This window comes from Rhincodon typus, chromosome 9, assembly GCF_021869965.1.
Source record: "Rhincodon typus isolate 14 chromosome 9, sRhiTyp1.1, whole genome shotgun sequence".
Classification (NCBI taxonomy): Eukaryota; Metazoa; Chordata; class Chondrichthyes; order Orectolobiformes; family Rhincodontidae; genus Rhincodon; species Rhincodon typus.
Genome location: NC_063340.1, coordinates 26,394,107 through 26,413,766, shown reverse-complemented (window position 1 = coordinate 26,413,766; position 19,660 = coordinate 26,394,107). Strand labels below are relative to the sequence as shown.

At 39.4% G+C, this 19,660-nt stretch overlaps 1 protein-coding gene across 1 annotated transcript in view; it reads right to left on the bottom strand.

Moving 5' to 3' along the window:
- Positions 1 to 19,428, bottom strand: part of myo6a (myosin VIa) — a 224,349-nt gene extending 204,921 nt beyond the window's left edge. The window contains exon 1 of the mRNA XM_048600957.1: positions 19,250 to 19,428. The gene's annotated coding sequence lies outside the window, so the exon portion shown is untranslated. The remainder of the gene's footprint in view (positions 1 to 19,249) is intronic.
- Between the last annotated feature and the right edge of the window lie 232 nt (positions 19,429 to 19,660).

The following is a 19,660-nucleotide window of genomic DNA, read 5'->3' as shown; positions in this document are numbered from 1 at the left end:
CCCTTACCTCATGCCAGTTACAATTTTTCTAGGGCTCCTTGATAACAATCTCAATTAACTGTGGCTTTAATGTCAAGGACAGTCAGTCTTGCCTCACCCACAAAATTCAGCTCTTTTGTGCATGTTTGGACCAAGGTTGTGATAAGATCAGGAGCTGAGTGGCCCTGGTGGAACCCAAACTGAGCATCAAACTGCAGGTTATCTTTTGCGAGTGCCACTTGACAGCACTGTCAACAATTTTCAATATTTTGCTGATGATAGAGTGTAGACTGACAAGGTGGTATTTGGCCAGGTTGGATTTGTCCTACTCTTTATGCAAGGGTATGCTTTCATAATTTCCAAGTTGTCAGGTAGATGCCAGTATTGTTGCTGTACTAGAACAGCTTGACTAGAGACCCAGTAATTTCTGGAGCACAAGTCTTCAATCTCCAGTTGAAGACCGCCATCTGTGATAGTTGTCGGGGAGGAGTCCTGATGACGCACTTCGGGGAAAAACTACTTTCAATGCAATACATCAAACTGAAATCAAAATGCCCCCATAAAACGTTCCACAGTAGAAACTGGCAATTGGAACACCAGAATTCTTTACAATTCAGAATTGTTTACTCAACTAAACAGCTTTTATAGTCACAGTTTTATCTTTTCCAAAAATATGCTCACTGTGCTCAGTTAATTCTTTTAATACTTCATCACGTTTAAAGCATCACTTTTGAACTGAAAATCTGTTGATGCAATTACAATGTCAGTAATGCTGTGCCCTGCCTTTTAGCGAAGAAGTCCCAGTTTCATGACAAATAGTAAATATTTGAGATATCATGCCACACCCTTCTGTGTATGAATCCTCTACCATGACTTGATTCAGACTTATATTTGATAAAGCTTTTGGGAAGCAAAACACCACACCTTATTCATTTGCATCCTACCAATGTACAAAACTTGGTGCTTTCCCAACACTTGAAAAAATCCTGTAAAACAGCACCAATGCAGGTACTGATATTAAAGTTTACTCTCTCTCATTTACACCACAAACAATTGAAAATTAAAAGCCATGCCTTTCTGAAACAGTTTTATCAAACCAGCAAGTGTTTTCAATGCACTCTTTAAAAAGAATGCACAGTTTTTGCCTTATATTCATGGACCATTGCAACTTTTGTTTTTACAAAAGCAGATGCTTGAAAATACACCAGAGTGAAAAAAAACAGAACTGATAACTGTGCTCTGTATAAACCAAAATTGAAGATATGGTACACGGTTTTCTTTGCTGTCGACCAATAGTGCAACCAGAAAGCTAATGAAAGATATCAAATATGTGGCAACCAACTACACATGAAAGACTGATTTCATCTTCAATCCAAGACCAGAGTTTGCAATAAACTAGCTACAGGTACTACTCCCCTGTATTTGTTGGGTTTTGTATCCAAACTCTTTCAAGGTTGACCCCAAAGTCAGACCCTCCTTATATTATCCAAAACAATTTGCAACTTAGCAAGGACACCAATTCAGATCTTACCAAAGTGCTGGGTGAAATTTAATTCAATTGTTAGAAACACATTTGTACTATGGGTTGAGTATTGGAAAAATTGAACTTTTTAGATATTAATGGGGTGCTGAGATATTTATCAAGTTACGTCATATTATCATGTTATATGAAAGTCCAGGAGAACTGTGGATTAAAATAATTTTGGAAGGGGAAACCACCCAAAGCTTTAAAGGAGGAGATTGCTTTTATGGCCTTAGTGATTTGACAAACAAACCTGAAGAGTTACCCTAGTATCTGTGCTGCCATTACCTAGCAATAGCTTCTGGATTTCTGGTTTCCATTTTGCCACAAACTTCAGAGCTGTTAGCAGTTTGAAGAAAACATCTCCTTCTCCTGACAGAGGGAGTAAGAATAGCTGAAAAAATATCTTAGTGAGATATTTTTCTGATAATCACATTTCCTGAAATCAGTATCTCTGATCTCAAGAGCTGAATTGTGAATTCAATCTAAAGACCAAAGTCCAACTAATCTTCAACTTAAAGTGAAGGTCTTATACCACTCTGCAGGCTATAAACTCTCAACGAGAAGACCAAAGGAACAGAGAAGTCAACAGATTCTACCTTTTTACTTTGGACTCTCTTGATCCACAAGTCTTTCTTGTCCCCCCCCCCTAATTTTGTTCCCAACCCATAATACCTCTGCAGAGTTGTGTATCGGTGTGCTTTGTGTTACAATCATGAGAAATATAGTTTATGCTGCAAAGTAGCTTAGTTGATAACTAGTTTTCTACTTGTCTAAAGAATACGTTTGTTTCAAATAAGCAGTTTGTTTTTGATTTCATTGAAGAAATCTGGTGAAAGTCTCCTTTGATCGAGGTAACAATTGTAAGGAGAAACAAACTGACTATTTTGCTGATTAAATAAAACATTTATTACAGCTTGCGGAGTGGTGGGGCTTGATTTCCCATTGCACACTTTCCAGCGTTGTATGTTCATAAATCTGCAATATAAAGCTCGTCTTAGAATTGGTGACTATGACTTCAAATCACATTATCATAAATGGTATGTACAGAGATTATAGTGTACTAGTATGCATAGCATGCTGTGCTGTCACTGCAAACAAAGCATAAAAGAATAAAAATATAAACACAAAATTGCACAGCCAAAATGGTGTTTTCCATGGACCATCGAGTGGTATATCCAATATTTTGAAATCCTCACAATTACCAAACTTGAGGGAACCGCTATTCTGAGGTGTGCCTGATACAACCTCTTCAAAACAGTTACTGTTATTAAAAGGCAAGTTAAAGTCTGGAGACACCAATAGAGTCTTTAGACGGGCTGAATAGCTAAAAACTATAAACACAATACCTAAAACAGAAAATGAAGTATGAGCTGAAGGCCAGAGAAATGAACAACATAAGACTTCACTTGTGATCCTGCCTCAATGTTCAGTACTTTCTGGCAAGTCACACCAAAATAAAAAGACATGCTTTAAACAAATATTTCCAGGACTTCATTTTTAGAAAACCTTTGCCTTTGATGTACTGAAATACTCATGAAAAAGTAGAGTTTCTCAACAACTTTTTTAGAGCAAATATAGACAGTAAAAGGGGCTGAATGAGTTGACTTGCACTGAAGGAGACTGATTTCTGCGATGTGGCACTGAGGAGACAGTATATGGAATTTCTGGCCAGAAGTCAGAGGCCAGCCTTTACACATTATCAACATTTACTCAAATAACTATGGGATACATCATATCTTCAATTCTTTTTATATCTTTAAACTACATCTGTGTATATGTATAGTTACAACATTATCTAATGTTGATTTTTTCAAATTATAAAACCAGTACCTTGGAGACATTTATTTGTGTAGTCTAAATTCACATAAATGGGTTACCAATATACCACTTTCCCCCCAACTACATGGAGTTGTGAAATTGGTCCAGGATTGAGTAGGATGTTGGCTACAAAGGGTATAGTCCAAGTGAGATAGTGACTAGGAAGTGGAATGAAATTGGTGGCACAGCAGTATGTATGCTGAGTGTCAAAAATAATGGGAATAACTGTGCAACATTTATATGGAGAAAATTGTCATTTCCAAGCCAGAAATTCAGACAAGTTGTCTGTTGGTTTAAATGCAATGCGAGGGTTGGAGAGGTAGGTGGAACCTAGAGTCAGATATGTACAAATGGAGGCTGATGAATTCTAATGGCAGCAGATGAACAACAAAAGGGAAGACGTGAGTAGGAAGGTTATGGAGCACTGATGATTGGTGCAAAGATTTGGGAGGACAACATAGCCAGGTGGGGAGAAACTTAAGGAGACAGTGACAGAAGAGGGGTCCAGGATGGAGAAATGAAAAGGGGTCTTTTAAAAAAAAACATGAAAATAGAAGTTACAGATTCCTAGCTGCCAACATCCCTCTCTGTGAAAACCAAGGCTGAGCCAAATATATGCATCTTTTGTCACATTTAATCAAAATGAACTTTGACCATATGCCTGGGACATCATGAACAATGCTTACTTCCACCATCAGAACACTACTGCCTCAGTTTAGCTGCTGCTGCTCTCATCCATGCCGTTGTTAGCTCTAGACAACCATTCTAACCCATCCCTGGCCCAACTCCCATTCTCAGCTCTCCACAGCACAGGATCCTGATAAACTGTGCCATCTAAGTGAAGCTTTAAGTGTAAAATGTTAGGTTTCCTTTTAAAAATCTTCAGTTTTATGTCTAAGTTTATTTAGCACTTGTGGATAAAACATTGCAAGGCACCTCCTGCTGTAGCGGGAACTCCAGGACATATCTGGTAGTCTGTACAATCATCGATGTAGGACAAGTTATCAACTGGAGAAACTTGACCCCGGGTTTAGGAGGTGGCCATTCTGCAGCTTAACACTGTGTAGAGAGAGGGTGACGCAAGACATTATGGCAGGATCTCCAGTCTTGACAATATGGGTAAGAACGATGCCAGTTTAAGTCCAGTCCCATCCATCTTAACATAATGCAGGATTATCCCAAGATCTTCAAACTCTTCAATTTGTATTGAATTCCAAACACTAATGAAAATGATGATGCTGGTCAGCTGTAAGGGTCAGGTAGAACATCAGGAGGGCAACACTGATAGCAGATACTGTAGCTGAATTACCACACAAGGAATGGCCGAAATATTAAACGAGTACTTTGCATTTGTTTTTACTGAGAAAGATCCTGAAGCTATAATGAAAAAGAAGGTAGCTGGCTTACCAGATGGGCTAACAATTGATAAAGAGTTGGCACTGGAAAGGCTTCACTGCACTTAAAAGATAAGGCACCTAGACTACATGGGATGCATTCAATAATATTAAGGGAAGCTAGGTTACAAATGATGGAGGCATTCGTTGTATCCTTCCCCTTCCAGACAGGGATGATCTTAAAGGACTGAAGAACTGCAAAAGAAAGATCTTTATTCAGAAAAGGTGCAAGGATAAACCCAACAACTTTAGTATTGTGAAAGTTTTTAGAAATGGGAATTAATAAGGACAAATCATGCATAAAAACTACCAAGTTTATTTTTCAAAACCAGGTAACAAAGTGGCCTCATGTTCACTCTGGGCAGCACACTTAAGGAAGAACATGAAGGTCACACAGTCAATTTTTCCTAATGGTTCTCAGGACCAATGACATAAGGTTCATGAATAGTTTGGAAAAAACTACGGTTGCCCATTTTATGAGTTAGAGGCATTCAAAATTGTGAGTGATGTTGTCAAAGCAGATACAGGAATCATTCACATTGGTAGAAGGATCAACAGCAATTTAAAGGTGAATGGCAAAAGAATGAATGGTGGAAGAATTTATTTCTAAAAACAGCAAGTGATCAAGTTCTAGTATATGTTGGCCGATTGTGCGGCGGAGGCAAAGTCAATCATGGCTTCTATAAAGATAATTGGATAAACACTGAAAAATATTTGCATGGCTAGGGGGAATAAAAAGGGTTGGGCATCATGATTAGCCCAGTTGCTCCTGCAAAGAGCAAGCAAAGACACAAGCCAAATGGTCGTCTTTGATCTTGTGAATATTCTATGATTCTGTATTTTCACCCCACACCTGTGTGTCCTGACTTACGTTGTTTCCTGGTTAACTAAAGGCTGTCCAATACTGACCCCTTCAGCATTTCAATTTTAACTACTTTACCATCAGCAAGCAAGGCCCTAAGCTCTAGAAATAAGAATAGAAATTTTTGGGAGAAACTCAACAGATCGAGTAGCAAATGTGGAGACAGAAACAGAGACAGTGATAATGTTTCAAGTCAAACAGGGCTCTTCAGAACAAATGACTTCTTCCCCAAGCCCTAAAATTACCTTCCGACCAACGTCACTCTGCCTGTTTTTCCTCTAAGACTCCCTCTAAAATCTATTTTTCTGAGTAATCTTTTTGTCATTGATTTCATAGAATCCCTACAGTGTGGAAACAGGCCATTCAGCCCAACAAGTCTACACCGCCCCTCCGAAGAGCATCCCACCCAGACCCATCCCTTTTCCTGTCCCTGTAACACTGCATTTTCCATGTCGAATCCACCTAATTTACAAACCCCTGGATAGTATGGGCAATTTAGCATGGCCAATCCACCTAACCTGCACATCTTTGGACTGTGGGAGGAAACTGGAGCACCCGAAGGAAACCCACACAGACACAGGAAGAGTGTGCAAACTCCACATAGACAGTTGTATGAAGGTAGAATCAAACCCGGGTCCCTGGCACTGTCAGGCAGCAATGCTAACCACTGAGCCACCGTGCCACCCCTTGTGATACAGCATTTTTTTTTTTTTTTTTAAAAAAAAAAAAGACACTTACTGGTGTTATTCGGTTCAGCAATAGTAGTTACACCTGAGAGACAGAGAACTATGGTTTCAAGCACAATGTCAGAACTTAACACAATATATACTTTGATATTGCACTGCAGAATTGTCAGACACATGATAAATAGCAAGCTATGCCTATCTATTCATGTGGATATAAAATGATCTCTGCATCTTTTTCCTAATGAAAAGCAACAAGTTTTGATTTCCGGGACAACATTCATCCCTCAACTACCAAAATTGCTTAACTGGTCATCACATTTATTAGTTGAATAGCATTATATGCAAATTGACAACATTGTGTCTATGAAACTATTAAGTTTCCGCCAAGGTCAAGGTCAAGGACTTTTAAAATTTTACATTCCCATTCTCTTCATCTCCTCACACATTAAACACAGGATATGTACTTCCTACTGAAAAGATGACATGCGATGGTTTACTGATAGGATGTTATTAACTTTGACTAAAAGCAAAACGTCCATTAGTTGGCAATACTTATGTTTTCCTGAACTAGCAAGGTAACATCCAACTTTTGCTCAGCACCTTCCCCTTCCCACAACATATTTGAGACCAAAAAACAACAATGGGAGAACTGTTCAATTTGCAACCTCTGCTTTGACCCATACTTGTTCTTTAAAATCCATTTTTATAGAACTAGCTATGGAAAGTAGTGTCATTAAAAAGTCCTTGCTTTCCCTTTAAAATTATTTTTCATGACTCAAGGATGTCCCAAAGCATTTTACACAATTGAGGTACCTTTGAACTGTAAACACTTGTAATATAGGGAAGTGTGGCAGTCAATTTCAGTGCAGCAAGATACCACAAGCAGCCATAAAGCAATGACCAAATATTCTGCTTTTACAGATGTTGGTTGAGAAATAGATATGGAGTAGAACCGCCCCGCCCTTCTTCAGGATATTTTGTACTCACTTGGGGACTGACTTGGCCTTAGATTAACGTCTCATCTGAAAGATGGTACCCAGACAGTGTAGCACTCCCAAGTTGCTGAACTAGAATGATAGCCTGGTTCTTGTACCCTGTATCAAAAATCACTGGACTGGAACTTCTGCAATCTTCTGCCTCACATTAAAAGTATTTCCACTGTCCTACGGCTGACATTAATACCTTTTCCAGACTTCACCAATTTTCCATTGTGCACTAAATCAGCTCATAAGCCATTCAGTATATCATGCAAACAATTCAGAAGTATTTGTAGGCTTAATTCATACGTTAAGTATTTCAACTTATTCCAAGCATAGCAACACTGTTGCATACAAACTGTACACTTCATATTTTATACAATTACTAGGAAACAAAAAAAAAGTAACTGGTAACATCACAAGTTAAAATAAATAAAAAGCAGATACTTACAAAAAACGCATTTTAAACATGAAAATGCTCCATACAGGATCTGAGGACCCAAAATGAGACATGTACACTGAATGCATACATATACAGCACCTCCCCCCCAATGATGTGATGACAAGCTACAACCTTAATGGAGAATGAGAAGAAACAACATCCTTGGGCAACTGTCTGTGTACAGTTTGCACATTCTCCCTGTGTCTGCATTGGTTTCCGAAGGGTGCTCCGGTTTCCTCCTAGTCCAAAGATGTGCAGATTCGGTGGATTAGCCATGCTAAATTACCCATAGTGTTCAGGGATGTGTAGGTTAGGTGGATTAGCGATGGGAAATTCAGGGTTTACAGGGATAGGGTAGGGGGATGGATCTGGGTGGGGTAGTTTACGGAGGGTCGATGTGGACTTGTTGAGCCGAATGAAGCATTTCCACACTGTAGGGATTCCATGAAACTACAGAAACATTTCTTAATACTTAGTTGCATAATTCATACAAAATCAGGAAAACCCAAATTACACAGGAAGCAAGGATTTATTTTGGTACTGCTTCTACAATAGGGGCTGTATGACAAACTATTAACCAGAGTTTAAACAGAGGAAGTATTTCTCATCCAAGTCATTCGTGGAAATGATTGATGTGATTAGGACTCCTATCATGTAATGTCTGAGAACAACACAACATACATTAACCCATTTCTACTGACCACCACAGTAAAGCAGGCTAAATTGATATACATAATACGGGACCAGGAAGGAGGCTTAGCATTTTACTTCAATACTACAGACAATTTTTTTCCCTCTAAATCTACCCCAAGGTTAAAACTACAGTACACATTAAGAATTAACTGTAAACAAGCGATCGCTTGCTTTACAAAACAGAAGCACCGGCAAAGCACATTACAAAAGCAATGGGCAGGCATTTTAAGGAAAGAATTGATAAGTTATTAGTCAGATCGCCCATTCCTTTTTAAATTCTCTCTTCAAGGATGTCACCTTCAGCAAATCCTGAGTCGACTTACAATTTTAAATCAATCAAATACATTACTGATGCACCTGGGGTTAAAGAACAAATCTTAACCATTACAGACTAGGGTTAGAAATTTAAGATGTCCCAAGTGACACTGGTGAGACATAACATAACTAAAGGTTTTGATAAATATATTTCATATTGATATCTTTACAATGTCTATTGAACAAAATGTAAATACCGAAAGGAAAAATAATGAAAAACGGCTACACATTTTCTCATTAGGTGATGACAGTAAAAAAAAAAATTAAAATGAGTTAATTTGTTTGATCAAGAAGATCTCATCAACTGCTCGGCCTGCTGTGTTCATCCAGCCCTGCACCTTGTTGTCTCGGATTCACCAGCATCTGCAGTTCCTACTATCTCTGATTCAACATATAATATCCCTCCTGCAAGTGAGTAGTATCAGAGAATCTCTAAACATTCAAATAAAATATTCTCCAAATAGTTCAGTCTAAGCATAATTATAAACTTGCCTTTACGTAAACACAAACAGATGCTTACATCCATTTCAAATCTTGGCTTTGATTATTTTAGTAAGCTTGCTTTAGCACCACACTCAATTTGAACTGCACAACTGTGTAAGCTCAAATATAACACAACTGTGCATTAATATTCAATCTTTCCTGCCAGATTCCAGCTTTGTACCCTGTCGCCAATATTGAAGACAAGTTGCACTTCATATTGTGGCTCCAGCTTTAAACCACTGCTTCACAGAATTATTTCCATATCATTCAGGCAAACAAACAGTCACAAGGGCAGCACTTTCCCATCCAAAAGGTTCAGAGACAATACGTCACCCTAAACTGAAGCACCTCACTATGTTCTAAACCAACAATATAAACAGTACACACTTCTTAAACACAGTACTGATTGGTACTTTTGTGAAACACAGGTTAGTCAATAGGTTTCAAGTACTCCATGCATGCCATCATACTGCAGAGTGGGGGAAGTCCCTGTGGACTAAAAGCAAAAAAAGTATTTTGAGTGTTAATAATAAGCTAATTCACTCAGGAGACACTTCAAATTCCTTGACCTTTAATCCTTAGAAGTGAATATCATGGATAACCAACTTAATAACAATCTGCATTTACAAAACAACCCAATGTGCTCAATGGCTATGTGAGAAGGTGGGGGGGGGGCAGAAAGAGCACTGGATTGGGCAAAAACAACTAAATAAAAAAGATAAATGAATCAATGCTCAGCCATGGTAGGAGAATTGGAGTTGGTGGATGAAAATATAGGTAACAAGATGGATTGCAAGAGCATACTTAAAGACGTAGTGGCAAGAGGTTCAGGAGGCAGAAGCACAGTGAGCAAGGAGTTGTCCAGAAATCTTCAACACTGACTGACACCATAAAGTCTTATGGCTTTAGGCCAAAGATGGGCAAGGAAACCTCCTAATAATGTCCATCATCCCCCTCGGCTGATGGATCAGTACTCCACATTGAACACCACATGGAGGAAGCACCAAGAATGGCAAGGATACAAAATATTCTCTGGGTGGGGGAACTCCACTGTCAATAAAATGGCTTAGTAACACCACTGTTGATGAGCTTGTCAAGTCCTAAAAGACATAGCTGGTAGACTGGGTCTGGGACTACATGGGTGACAACAGAAACAGCATGCAATAGACTGGGCTAAGCAATCGCACGACCAACGCATCAGATCTAATTCCTACAGTCCTGCCACATCCAGTCATGAATGATGGTAGACAATTAAAAGAACTAACAGGAGGCAGCGGCTCCAAAAGCATCACACCCTCACAGTGGAGAATACGAGCACATCACAAAAGACTGAAATACTGGTATCTATCTTCAGCCAGAAGTGCTGAGTGGACTGTCCATCTTAGCCTGTCCTGAAGTCTGAAGCATTACAAATGCCAGTCTTCAGCCAATTTTATTCATCCCAAGCAAGTTCAAGAAATGGCTGAAAGTGCAGAGACTATGGGGCATGACACTTTCTGGAAATTTACATTGAATGCTGTTCCTGAACTAGGCACAACCCTAGCCAAGATGTTCCAGTACAGTACAGTCACTGGTATCTAACCTTAAATGCCAGAAAATACCACATATATCATGTCTACAAATCCAACACAGCCAATTAAACCTGATCAGTCTACTTTCAATTATCAACTGATGAAAGTGTTATTAAGCAGCACTTGCAAAGAAATAACCTATCATTAACTCTCAATTTGAGTTGCACCAGGGCCACTTAGCTCTTGACTTCATTACAGCCTTGGTCTAAACATGGACAAAAAAGCTGATTTGCAGAGTTTGATGCGAGTGTGACTGCCCTTGATAACCAGGCTGCATTTGACTGAGCATAGCATCAAGCAGCCGCATCCACAGTATCCAGGCTTGAGATTATCATGACAAAGCTCTCACATTTGGGCAATGAGAATCAGGGATAAAAATACCCACCACTTGGAGTCATACCTAACACAAAGTGGATGGTTGTAGTTGTTGCAGGATGGTGATCTCTGCTGCAAGACTTCTCTGCAGGAGCTTCTCAGAGTAATATTGTTGGCCTACCCAACTTCAGCTACACCAATAATCTTCCTTCCATCATAACATCAGAAGTGGGATGTTTGCTGATGATTGCACAATATGCCATCTTTGGCTCCTCCGATACTAAAGCAGCCCATGTCGAAAGTCAGACCTGCACAATATGCAGATTTGGGCTGATAAGTGGCATGTAATATCATACCACACAGAATGACTATCACCAATAAAAGAAAACCATCACCCCTTAATGTTCAAATGTATTACCACAATTGAATCCCACACTATCAGCATCGGGGGCATTACTATTGACCAGAAACTGAACTGGCCAGCAATACAAGTACTGCCTCTGCTCAAGCAGGTCAGAGGCTAGGAATTCTGGGTGAGTAACTCAACACCTGCCTCCTCAATGCTGAATTATGCTTTGTAGATGGTGGAGAGGCAATGGTGTTGCAACACTGTCCATTTTCTGGAATGAATGCAGCTCCAACAACACAAGCTCGAAATGGCCCAGATAAATCAGCACATTTGATTTGCATTCCCTTCACTACTGAAGCATTTTGACAATAGTGTGTACCATGTACAAGGCGCACTATAGTAACTGAAAGGGGAAAGGATGAGAGAGTAATGGAAAGCCAAATTAAAGCAGGCAGTTAACAATAAAAGAAGGATAAAGGGGATTTCGGTGACCGCAGATTTCAGTGTGAAGTCTGCACCCTTCAGAGACTAGCATAAGGTGAAAGATGTTGAACAGAACAAAGCTAACAAAAACAAGCATTGATCAAGACCAGTGTTAAACTTGCATAGTCAGAGATCCTGTTCTGAAACACATGTACTTGCTGAGGAAGTGGTGGATAAGTGTACAGTTAAAATGTTTAAAAGACATTTTGATAAATACATGAATGTGAAAGGCTTGGAGGGATATGGGCCAGAAGCAGGCAGCTGGGGCTGGTTTAGTTTGGGATTATGTTCTGCACAGACTGGTTGGACGGAAGGGTCTGTTTCCGTGTTGTATGATTCTATGTGCATGCACTGATTGATTATGCATTTAATTGGCACATGTATGAACATGCAGCATTGTGCAGGTCTCGCTGCGTTTGGCTGCTTCAGTATCTGAGAAGCCACAAATGGCATTTTGTGCCACCATCAGCAAACGTCCCACTTCTGGCATTATGATGTAGGTAAACGCAAGTCCGTAGGATTGCTAAATAGTATATAAATTAATGTTTTTTAAGATCAGGGAGAGTACAGCATCATGAGTACTGCTCCCCTGTATGTGCACGAATAAACCTGCATTAGAAGAACTAGGTCTTTCCTCTGCTACCTGTAATTCAACAAAGCCTCAATCAACAGCACCATCCAAATCCATAAACTCTACCATCTAGAAGTACAAGGGCAGTGGATTCACAGGAACACCATCTCTTGCAATTTCCCTTCAAGCCACACGTTATCCTATGGAACTATGGTTTCTCTTTCAATATTGTGGGATCAATAATATTGATGGCCAGTAATACAAGGAAGACCACAGTTGGAGTACTATATACAGGATTGATCACCTTAAAGAATGGATGTAAATGTATTGAAATCCATTGAGAAGGTTTACCAGACTAACATCAGGAATGGAGACAGGAAGGACTGCAGATGCTGGAAGCTAGAGTCAATAAACGTGGAGCTGGAAAAGCACAGCCTGATGAAGGGTTTTGGCCTGAAACATGGACTTTCCTGCTCCTCGGATACTGTCTGACTGGCTGTGCTTGTCCAGCTCCACGTTTATTGACTAATATTAGGAATGGTTGCATTGTCTTATGAGGAAAGGCTGGATTATTTGTTTAGAAGAGTAAGAGGTGACTTGATTAAAACAAAAGTTGCTGAGAAGTGTTGACACAGTAGATGTGGAAAGAATGTTTCCTTAAGGGAGAATCCATAACAAGGGGTCACTGTTGAAAAATAAAGGGCCACCCATTTAAAACAGAGATTAGGCCTTCTTACCCCTCTCAGGAAGTTAATGAGTGGAACACACTTCCAAAAAGTCAGTGGAAGTACAGTCTTTGTATATATTAAGATAGTGGATAGATTCTTATTAAGCAAGGGAGCGAAATGTTATTTGGGTAAACATGAATATGGATTTGCAGTTACAATCAGATTTGCTATGACCTTATTAAATGGTGGTGTTGGTTTAAAGCACCAAACAATCTAAAGTCTGTAAGCAAGGATTTTAAATCTGGTTGTATTTTCAACAGTGGCTTATACTTCTGACGGGAACCATCTGTCAATTCATCAATTCAAGTAAAATGAAGCAAAAATATATGGAAAGATACTTCCAAGAGCCAATTTACAGATTATAAATACACCACACCAGCCCACAAAGCCAGAAATAAGCCAGCTTGCTCTGTGGGTTATTCAGTCTCCAAATATTTCAGTGACCAGAATTTGCTATCGTCATTTTGTAGAATAATCTTAAGGTTATGTGCAATGTCTTTGCAGTTTCAGTAAAGATGTGGTCATTCAGCCAATTGTATTGCCAACATGCAAAGAAAATTGACAGATGATAAAAGTTTAAGCCTACCACAACCTCTAAGTGAGTGAAACCAAGACTAACAGAGGTGCAATGCATTGAGTGATAAATGGTAAACTGTTAGAATCGGACATATTTGTGCGCTGATAATAATATCCAGTATAGTCAGAATCACTTGCATGGCAGCTTTTGTTATTTTTTTTATAAAGTGACTTTGTACTCATTCAGCTGGGGTAGGGACTAAAATGGGGAAACCCACAGGAAACATCTAAATACCAGCTTCAAGGGCTCCCAGCACAGATGTGCAATATTTCAGAAAATCAGCGATGAGGATTGATAATGGAACATCAGTTTCATTACTTAGGGTGAAATATAATATACGGTACCTCATAACTCAATCATATCTGTGTCACTGCCTCTTTATATGCATCAAGTGAAACACCAATTAACATTCGCCACCCACCTGCAATTAAACACAATCATATACAAGTACAATACACAATAAAGCTTAATCATGTGAATTAACCCACACAGTCTTCCTAAACCAGCTAATCTTGTGGTGTTGATAAAACTACCAGTTTAGTGGCAATTAGTGCTCTTCAACCACACCCAGTAAAACATCTCATACAGACCTCTAATACCACATCTACATTGGTCTTTAAGTCAGGTTCCAGAAGCCCTCAGTTCCACGAACCAGATTCTGCATTTGTGCTTTTAAATCTGGTTTCCAAGATGCTAACAAGTCTGCCACCACTCAACTCGTGGCAGGTTTAACAGCTAAAAGCAACAGGAGATGGCTCGCAGATGGTTTTATGTTCTGGGAACCATTCTAAGAATTTTTTTTTTTTGAAAACAGAAAAAAAAAAAAAAAGAGTTCTCTCAGAGATAGCAAGAACTGCCAATGCTGGAGTCAGAGATAACACAATGTGGAGCTGGAGGAACACAGCAGGCCAGGCAGCAGAGGAGCAGGAAAGCTGACATTTTGGGTCAGGACCCTTCTTCAGAAACCTACTTTTGAACCCAGATCACGCAAATTAAAAAATACCCAAATCCATCACTATGCCGTAATCCTGTTTAAGTTTCTTTTTTGCACGTTTTGCATTTTACAAAAAAGGAGATAAAGTAAAAAGTCGTGATTAATGCATACAGCACAAAAGCATCATCCAATCACTAAGTCAGTGCCTGGGACTCAGGTGCATTGTAAAGGCCAAGTTTGATTGTTCAAAAGATAATCTAAAAAAGAAAGAGAAAAATAGTTCTGAGTTATTTTATTTTCCTGAAAGAGAATTCAAAGATACTCCTCATAACATGCTGCAACACAAAAAGCCAATAGTGGCAAATTAACTGAAAATGACAATAATAAATCACTTCATTATATTTTGCCTGTCCAACAGGTGGTACTGGGTAGTACAGGGTAACTGCAGCATTTCTACATACAATGTTGCATTTGCAAACCATAATTCCAAGTACAATTCTATTACACTGAATTAGGACAGATATTATAATCTTAATAAAGTTTGAATGTTTCCAAAGTCTTTGCTCATTTTGAAACACGTAAACGTTTATACATTCACATTAAAGTCATGATTACAATATTTAAGATAACAAGGTGTAGAGCTGGATGAACACAGCAGGCCAAGCAGCATCAGAGGAGCAGGAAAGCTGACGTTCCGGGTCTAGGCCCTTCTTCAGGAATGTATTTATTTCATAAAATTTATTTTAGAATTGCTATCACTACATGGAAATACTATAGCCAGCACTCCCTGTAGAAGGAAAATGGACACCACACAGTGTGGTGTGTCTTCTACCTCAATCATCTATTTGCAATGAATTTGCCACCACCAATGCTTTCTATGGAAAACCAAAGTGAGGAGCATCCTCTGAATTTTGTTGCTGTGACAACAGTTAAACAAAGATGAGAGGATTATTTTTTGGTACCAGTACCCTCCCAAATTATCAAGCAAAAATCCATGTTATACTTGAGTTACAAATCAGCATGAAGGTCTAAGTGACTGAAGCAAGGTGGATGGAGAGCACTACCTTCATTATTCTTGTATCAGATCAGTGATTACAGAATGAGGCTGCATTACAACAGAATCAGTGTTAAATATATTCATCTTTACTCCAGGTATAGTGTGATTAACAGTATGTTAGCCATGCTTCAATTACTGGCATTCTTACTTCTAGGTTTAAAAAAAAAAGTAGACTCAAGACTCATTTTTACTAGTCAACAGAAAACAGCTTAAGTCTCAAAAAAAGACTTCAGTATACAGTCCAGGCTGACATTCAGCACAGGAGATACTGTCTTTCAGTTGAGACTTCAAGCCTAAAATGCACCTTCCCTTCCAGATTAATGTAAAAGAATCCATGGCATTAATCAAACAGCAGGAGAGTTCTCCCCAGTGACATAGCTAGCATTTATCCCTCATTTATTTAAAATACATTGTATCCAATTTATGCACAAAATCTCTCAATGTTATAACGTTAATGCACAAAAGGCAAAAGTGCAAATCTTTCTTCTGTGTGCACCATGAATTGTGCACAGGTTAACTCAAATAATTATTCCAATTAACTGAGAACAGGATTTTGCTACTTTGAGGTGAGAATACAAGTTTTAGCCACGTGTTGAGACTGTGATTTGCACCATCCTCAGATCAGCCATGTTATTGATGCGAACAAATGGAGCAGAAAAAAATATAGAAAATAGAATAATATTATGTTACAATGGTCTTTATTCATTATTTTAGATGCAACTCAAATATAGATACATTAACCTCATGTTACAAAGTTTGCAATACAACACAAGCTTTGAAGAATGAAATGTCACCAGAGTGTAACACTTCAAGTTGATAAGACTCAAATTTTTCAGTTCTTTCATTTCCTTCATTCTGATGAACAGGATAACAGGTATTTAGATTGGTACTACTAGGACTCAAAAACACTGCATACAGTTTTTAAAAAGGGCAGTGGTGAAATCTCACACACCATAAACCAATTTAAAATGTATTCTAATCACTTAATAGTAAGCAGGGAATCTTCTTTGTATGAATTATGGAAAATCATTAGCCTTCAAATCTCCATGACAGCAGCAACCAGACTGCAGCATCTATTAAATAACATAACATCAATTCTATTATTTGAACATATTCAAAAATTCAACTACTTTATTTATACAAGTTGAATCTCACTTGTGGCACCTCTTTACAGACGCTAAACTTACTGAACATTTTCTAATCAAGTACACATGACATTTGCAGTCATTCCGTGATGTCATTCCTTTCATTTTCCCATTCCAAATCAACCTCTCAATTTATTAACAAATCATCTATTATCTTAATGCATCAGTGCATGCCTCAATGAAACTGGAAGGCTTGTAGAAGAACCTTTGTGTGAAAGTCTTCCAGTTCAAACAAAGCATGCATAAATGAACAGTTGGATGTTATCTTCTTTCAACATTACATCAATACTTATTTTCAACTGAAAACAGTGCACAGTACATCCTTCTGCAGATTCCACCTCATATCTTATCTTGTGTAAAAGGTATGCACTTGATACTTTACAGCTACTCAGAGACATGTTCACTAAAGTAAAATAAAGGAATTATAAAATATCCTTTGATTGTATATTATATACAGCACAATTTAGTTGATTCAACTAGTGCCACTAAACTACCTTCAGAGCCCATACACCTTAGTTGAACAAAATGTCATAATTGTAATTGTGTCCATATTCTATTTCAATATTTGCATAATATAATTTACATAAAATAATATACTGCTCTGGAAAAGTAACAGCAATTTATCATACTATGATATTTAATCCAAGTCAAACAAAACTGCTCACAACCAGAGATATGAAAGCTGGTCAATCAGTTCCTGAAGCCAGTTAATTTAATATAGATTTAACATTACTCCATAAGTGATGCACAAATTAGTTATTTACAAAGATGAACAAATCCAATCACAACATTTGCTGCTTCAAACAAAACGTATTAAAAACAATTATCAAGAAATGATTGAGCACAAGTTAGAATTTCCTCAAACCAGAAAACAAAGCTCCATTTTCCCTTGCAGTTCTGTGTGGTATCTACTCTTCATAAACTTTCGCCGATTGAGGATAACCCAAAACTAAAACAAGCTAGATATCAGAAACAGGACCCTCACCACAGGAAACCATAAATGGTTGATAACGTTAAACGTAAAACTTTTGGAGAATCCCTCAAAGCACAGACTAAAATAGCACTTCATCAGGAACGATAAATAGCCAGAGGACAAGAAAACATTGACCAGTCGCGCAGAATTTTGATAGATCAGTCATATGAGAAAAGACGTTTAAAAATGTTGTTGTGTCACACTCCCGATAGTACAAATTGATTACGATACGCTCAGAGAACAGCAATCCCACTAGAAATATCGACGTTGATCAAACAGTATCTTGCTTGATAAAACCGAAAGAACTGCGGATGCTGTAAATCGGGACCAAAAATAAAAGTTGCTGGAAAAGCTCAGCAGGTCTGGCAACATCTGTGAAGAAAAATCAGAGTTAATATTTCGGGTCTGACCTCTCATATTTCTGAGGAAGTAACCGGACCCGAAACGTTAACTCTGATTCGTCTTAACAGATGTTGCCAGACCTGCTGAGCTTTTCCAGCAACTTTTATTTTTGTTCAATATTTTGCGTGAAGCTGATTTGACAAGGAAGCAGCGTATTTATTGTAAATGTGAAGGGAGAAAAACAACATATTTTCGCTTGGTCTATTAATTTACTTGCCATTCAACTTATGCGCCACCATTCGGAAAGCTTCACAGGGACTGTGTGAATCAACGGAGATTTAAACAAGGGCAGTGCAGGCGAATAAGAAAGCAACCAGCTTAAAGGCGAAACTATTCGAAATATCGAAACGATAACGCCCAGTCGAAATCGAGGGCGATTTAAATATAAAGACATTCAGGATTGGAAGCAGCTGCTGGTCATTCAACAACCAGGAAACAACCAGACAGGATTCCCACCTAACCATTTTCCGGGGGATCTCTAGTTTCCTGCACGAAGCAGGATACAGTCCGAAAAGGGCTGCGGGAGAGGTCATAAAAACAAATTCAGCCCCACAGCTCTCTTTGGGACTCTGGAGCAGCCAGAATCCATAAGTAGTTCGGATTCGACATAACTCCCTCCCTCCTTCCTTCCTTCCTTCCACAGCGAGAATGGGCCGGGAGCACTCAAACAGGGAAAGGACTCTCTACAAACCCCCACCCCCCCACTTTTTCCTCCAGCCCGCTCCGCCCGGACATGGAAAAGACTCTTCTTCCAAATAGTTCCAGCTGAGCGGTGGATCCGGTCGTGGCGTCCTTTCCACAACATCTTGCCATGGAGACCAGGCCCCTGGTACCCTAAACCCTTCAACCTCACCCACTTTCACTCCTAAAACCCCTACCCATAATCACTGCACAGTTTTCCCCATTCGCTATCAATATGCCCGACCCTCTTACTCGTTAAACCCCAGTCACCCCCCAACTCGACTCTTACCGTCAACTGTTTACCGGTGCCGTTACAGAAAGTCTGTTTCCCCTCGATAGCCCCGGAACTCCTCCTGCTGCTCCCGGTGTGAGTCCGGGTGCTCCTCCCCCTTGTTCCCGCTGCGTCTCTCGATCCTGCTCTCAGCCCTAGTGCTCCGCCCCCTGCTCCCGGTGCTCCTCCTCTTTGTCTAGCCCCCCCAGTCCTCGTGCTTGCTCCTCCCGGTGTGGATCCTTGTATCCCACACCTCCCACGCCCCCCTCCGACACACCTACCAACCAACCTACCTCTGCTCGGTGTGAGTGCCGATATTCCTGCTCTCCGTCCCGGTGGTCCTGGTGATCCGATGTTCGTGGCCCTGGGACGATGTAACGTCACGGTGATGGCGCTCAGAGACGGAGAGGCCCCAGTAACACATTGAAC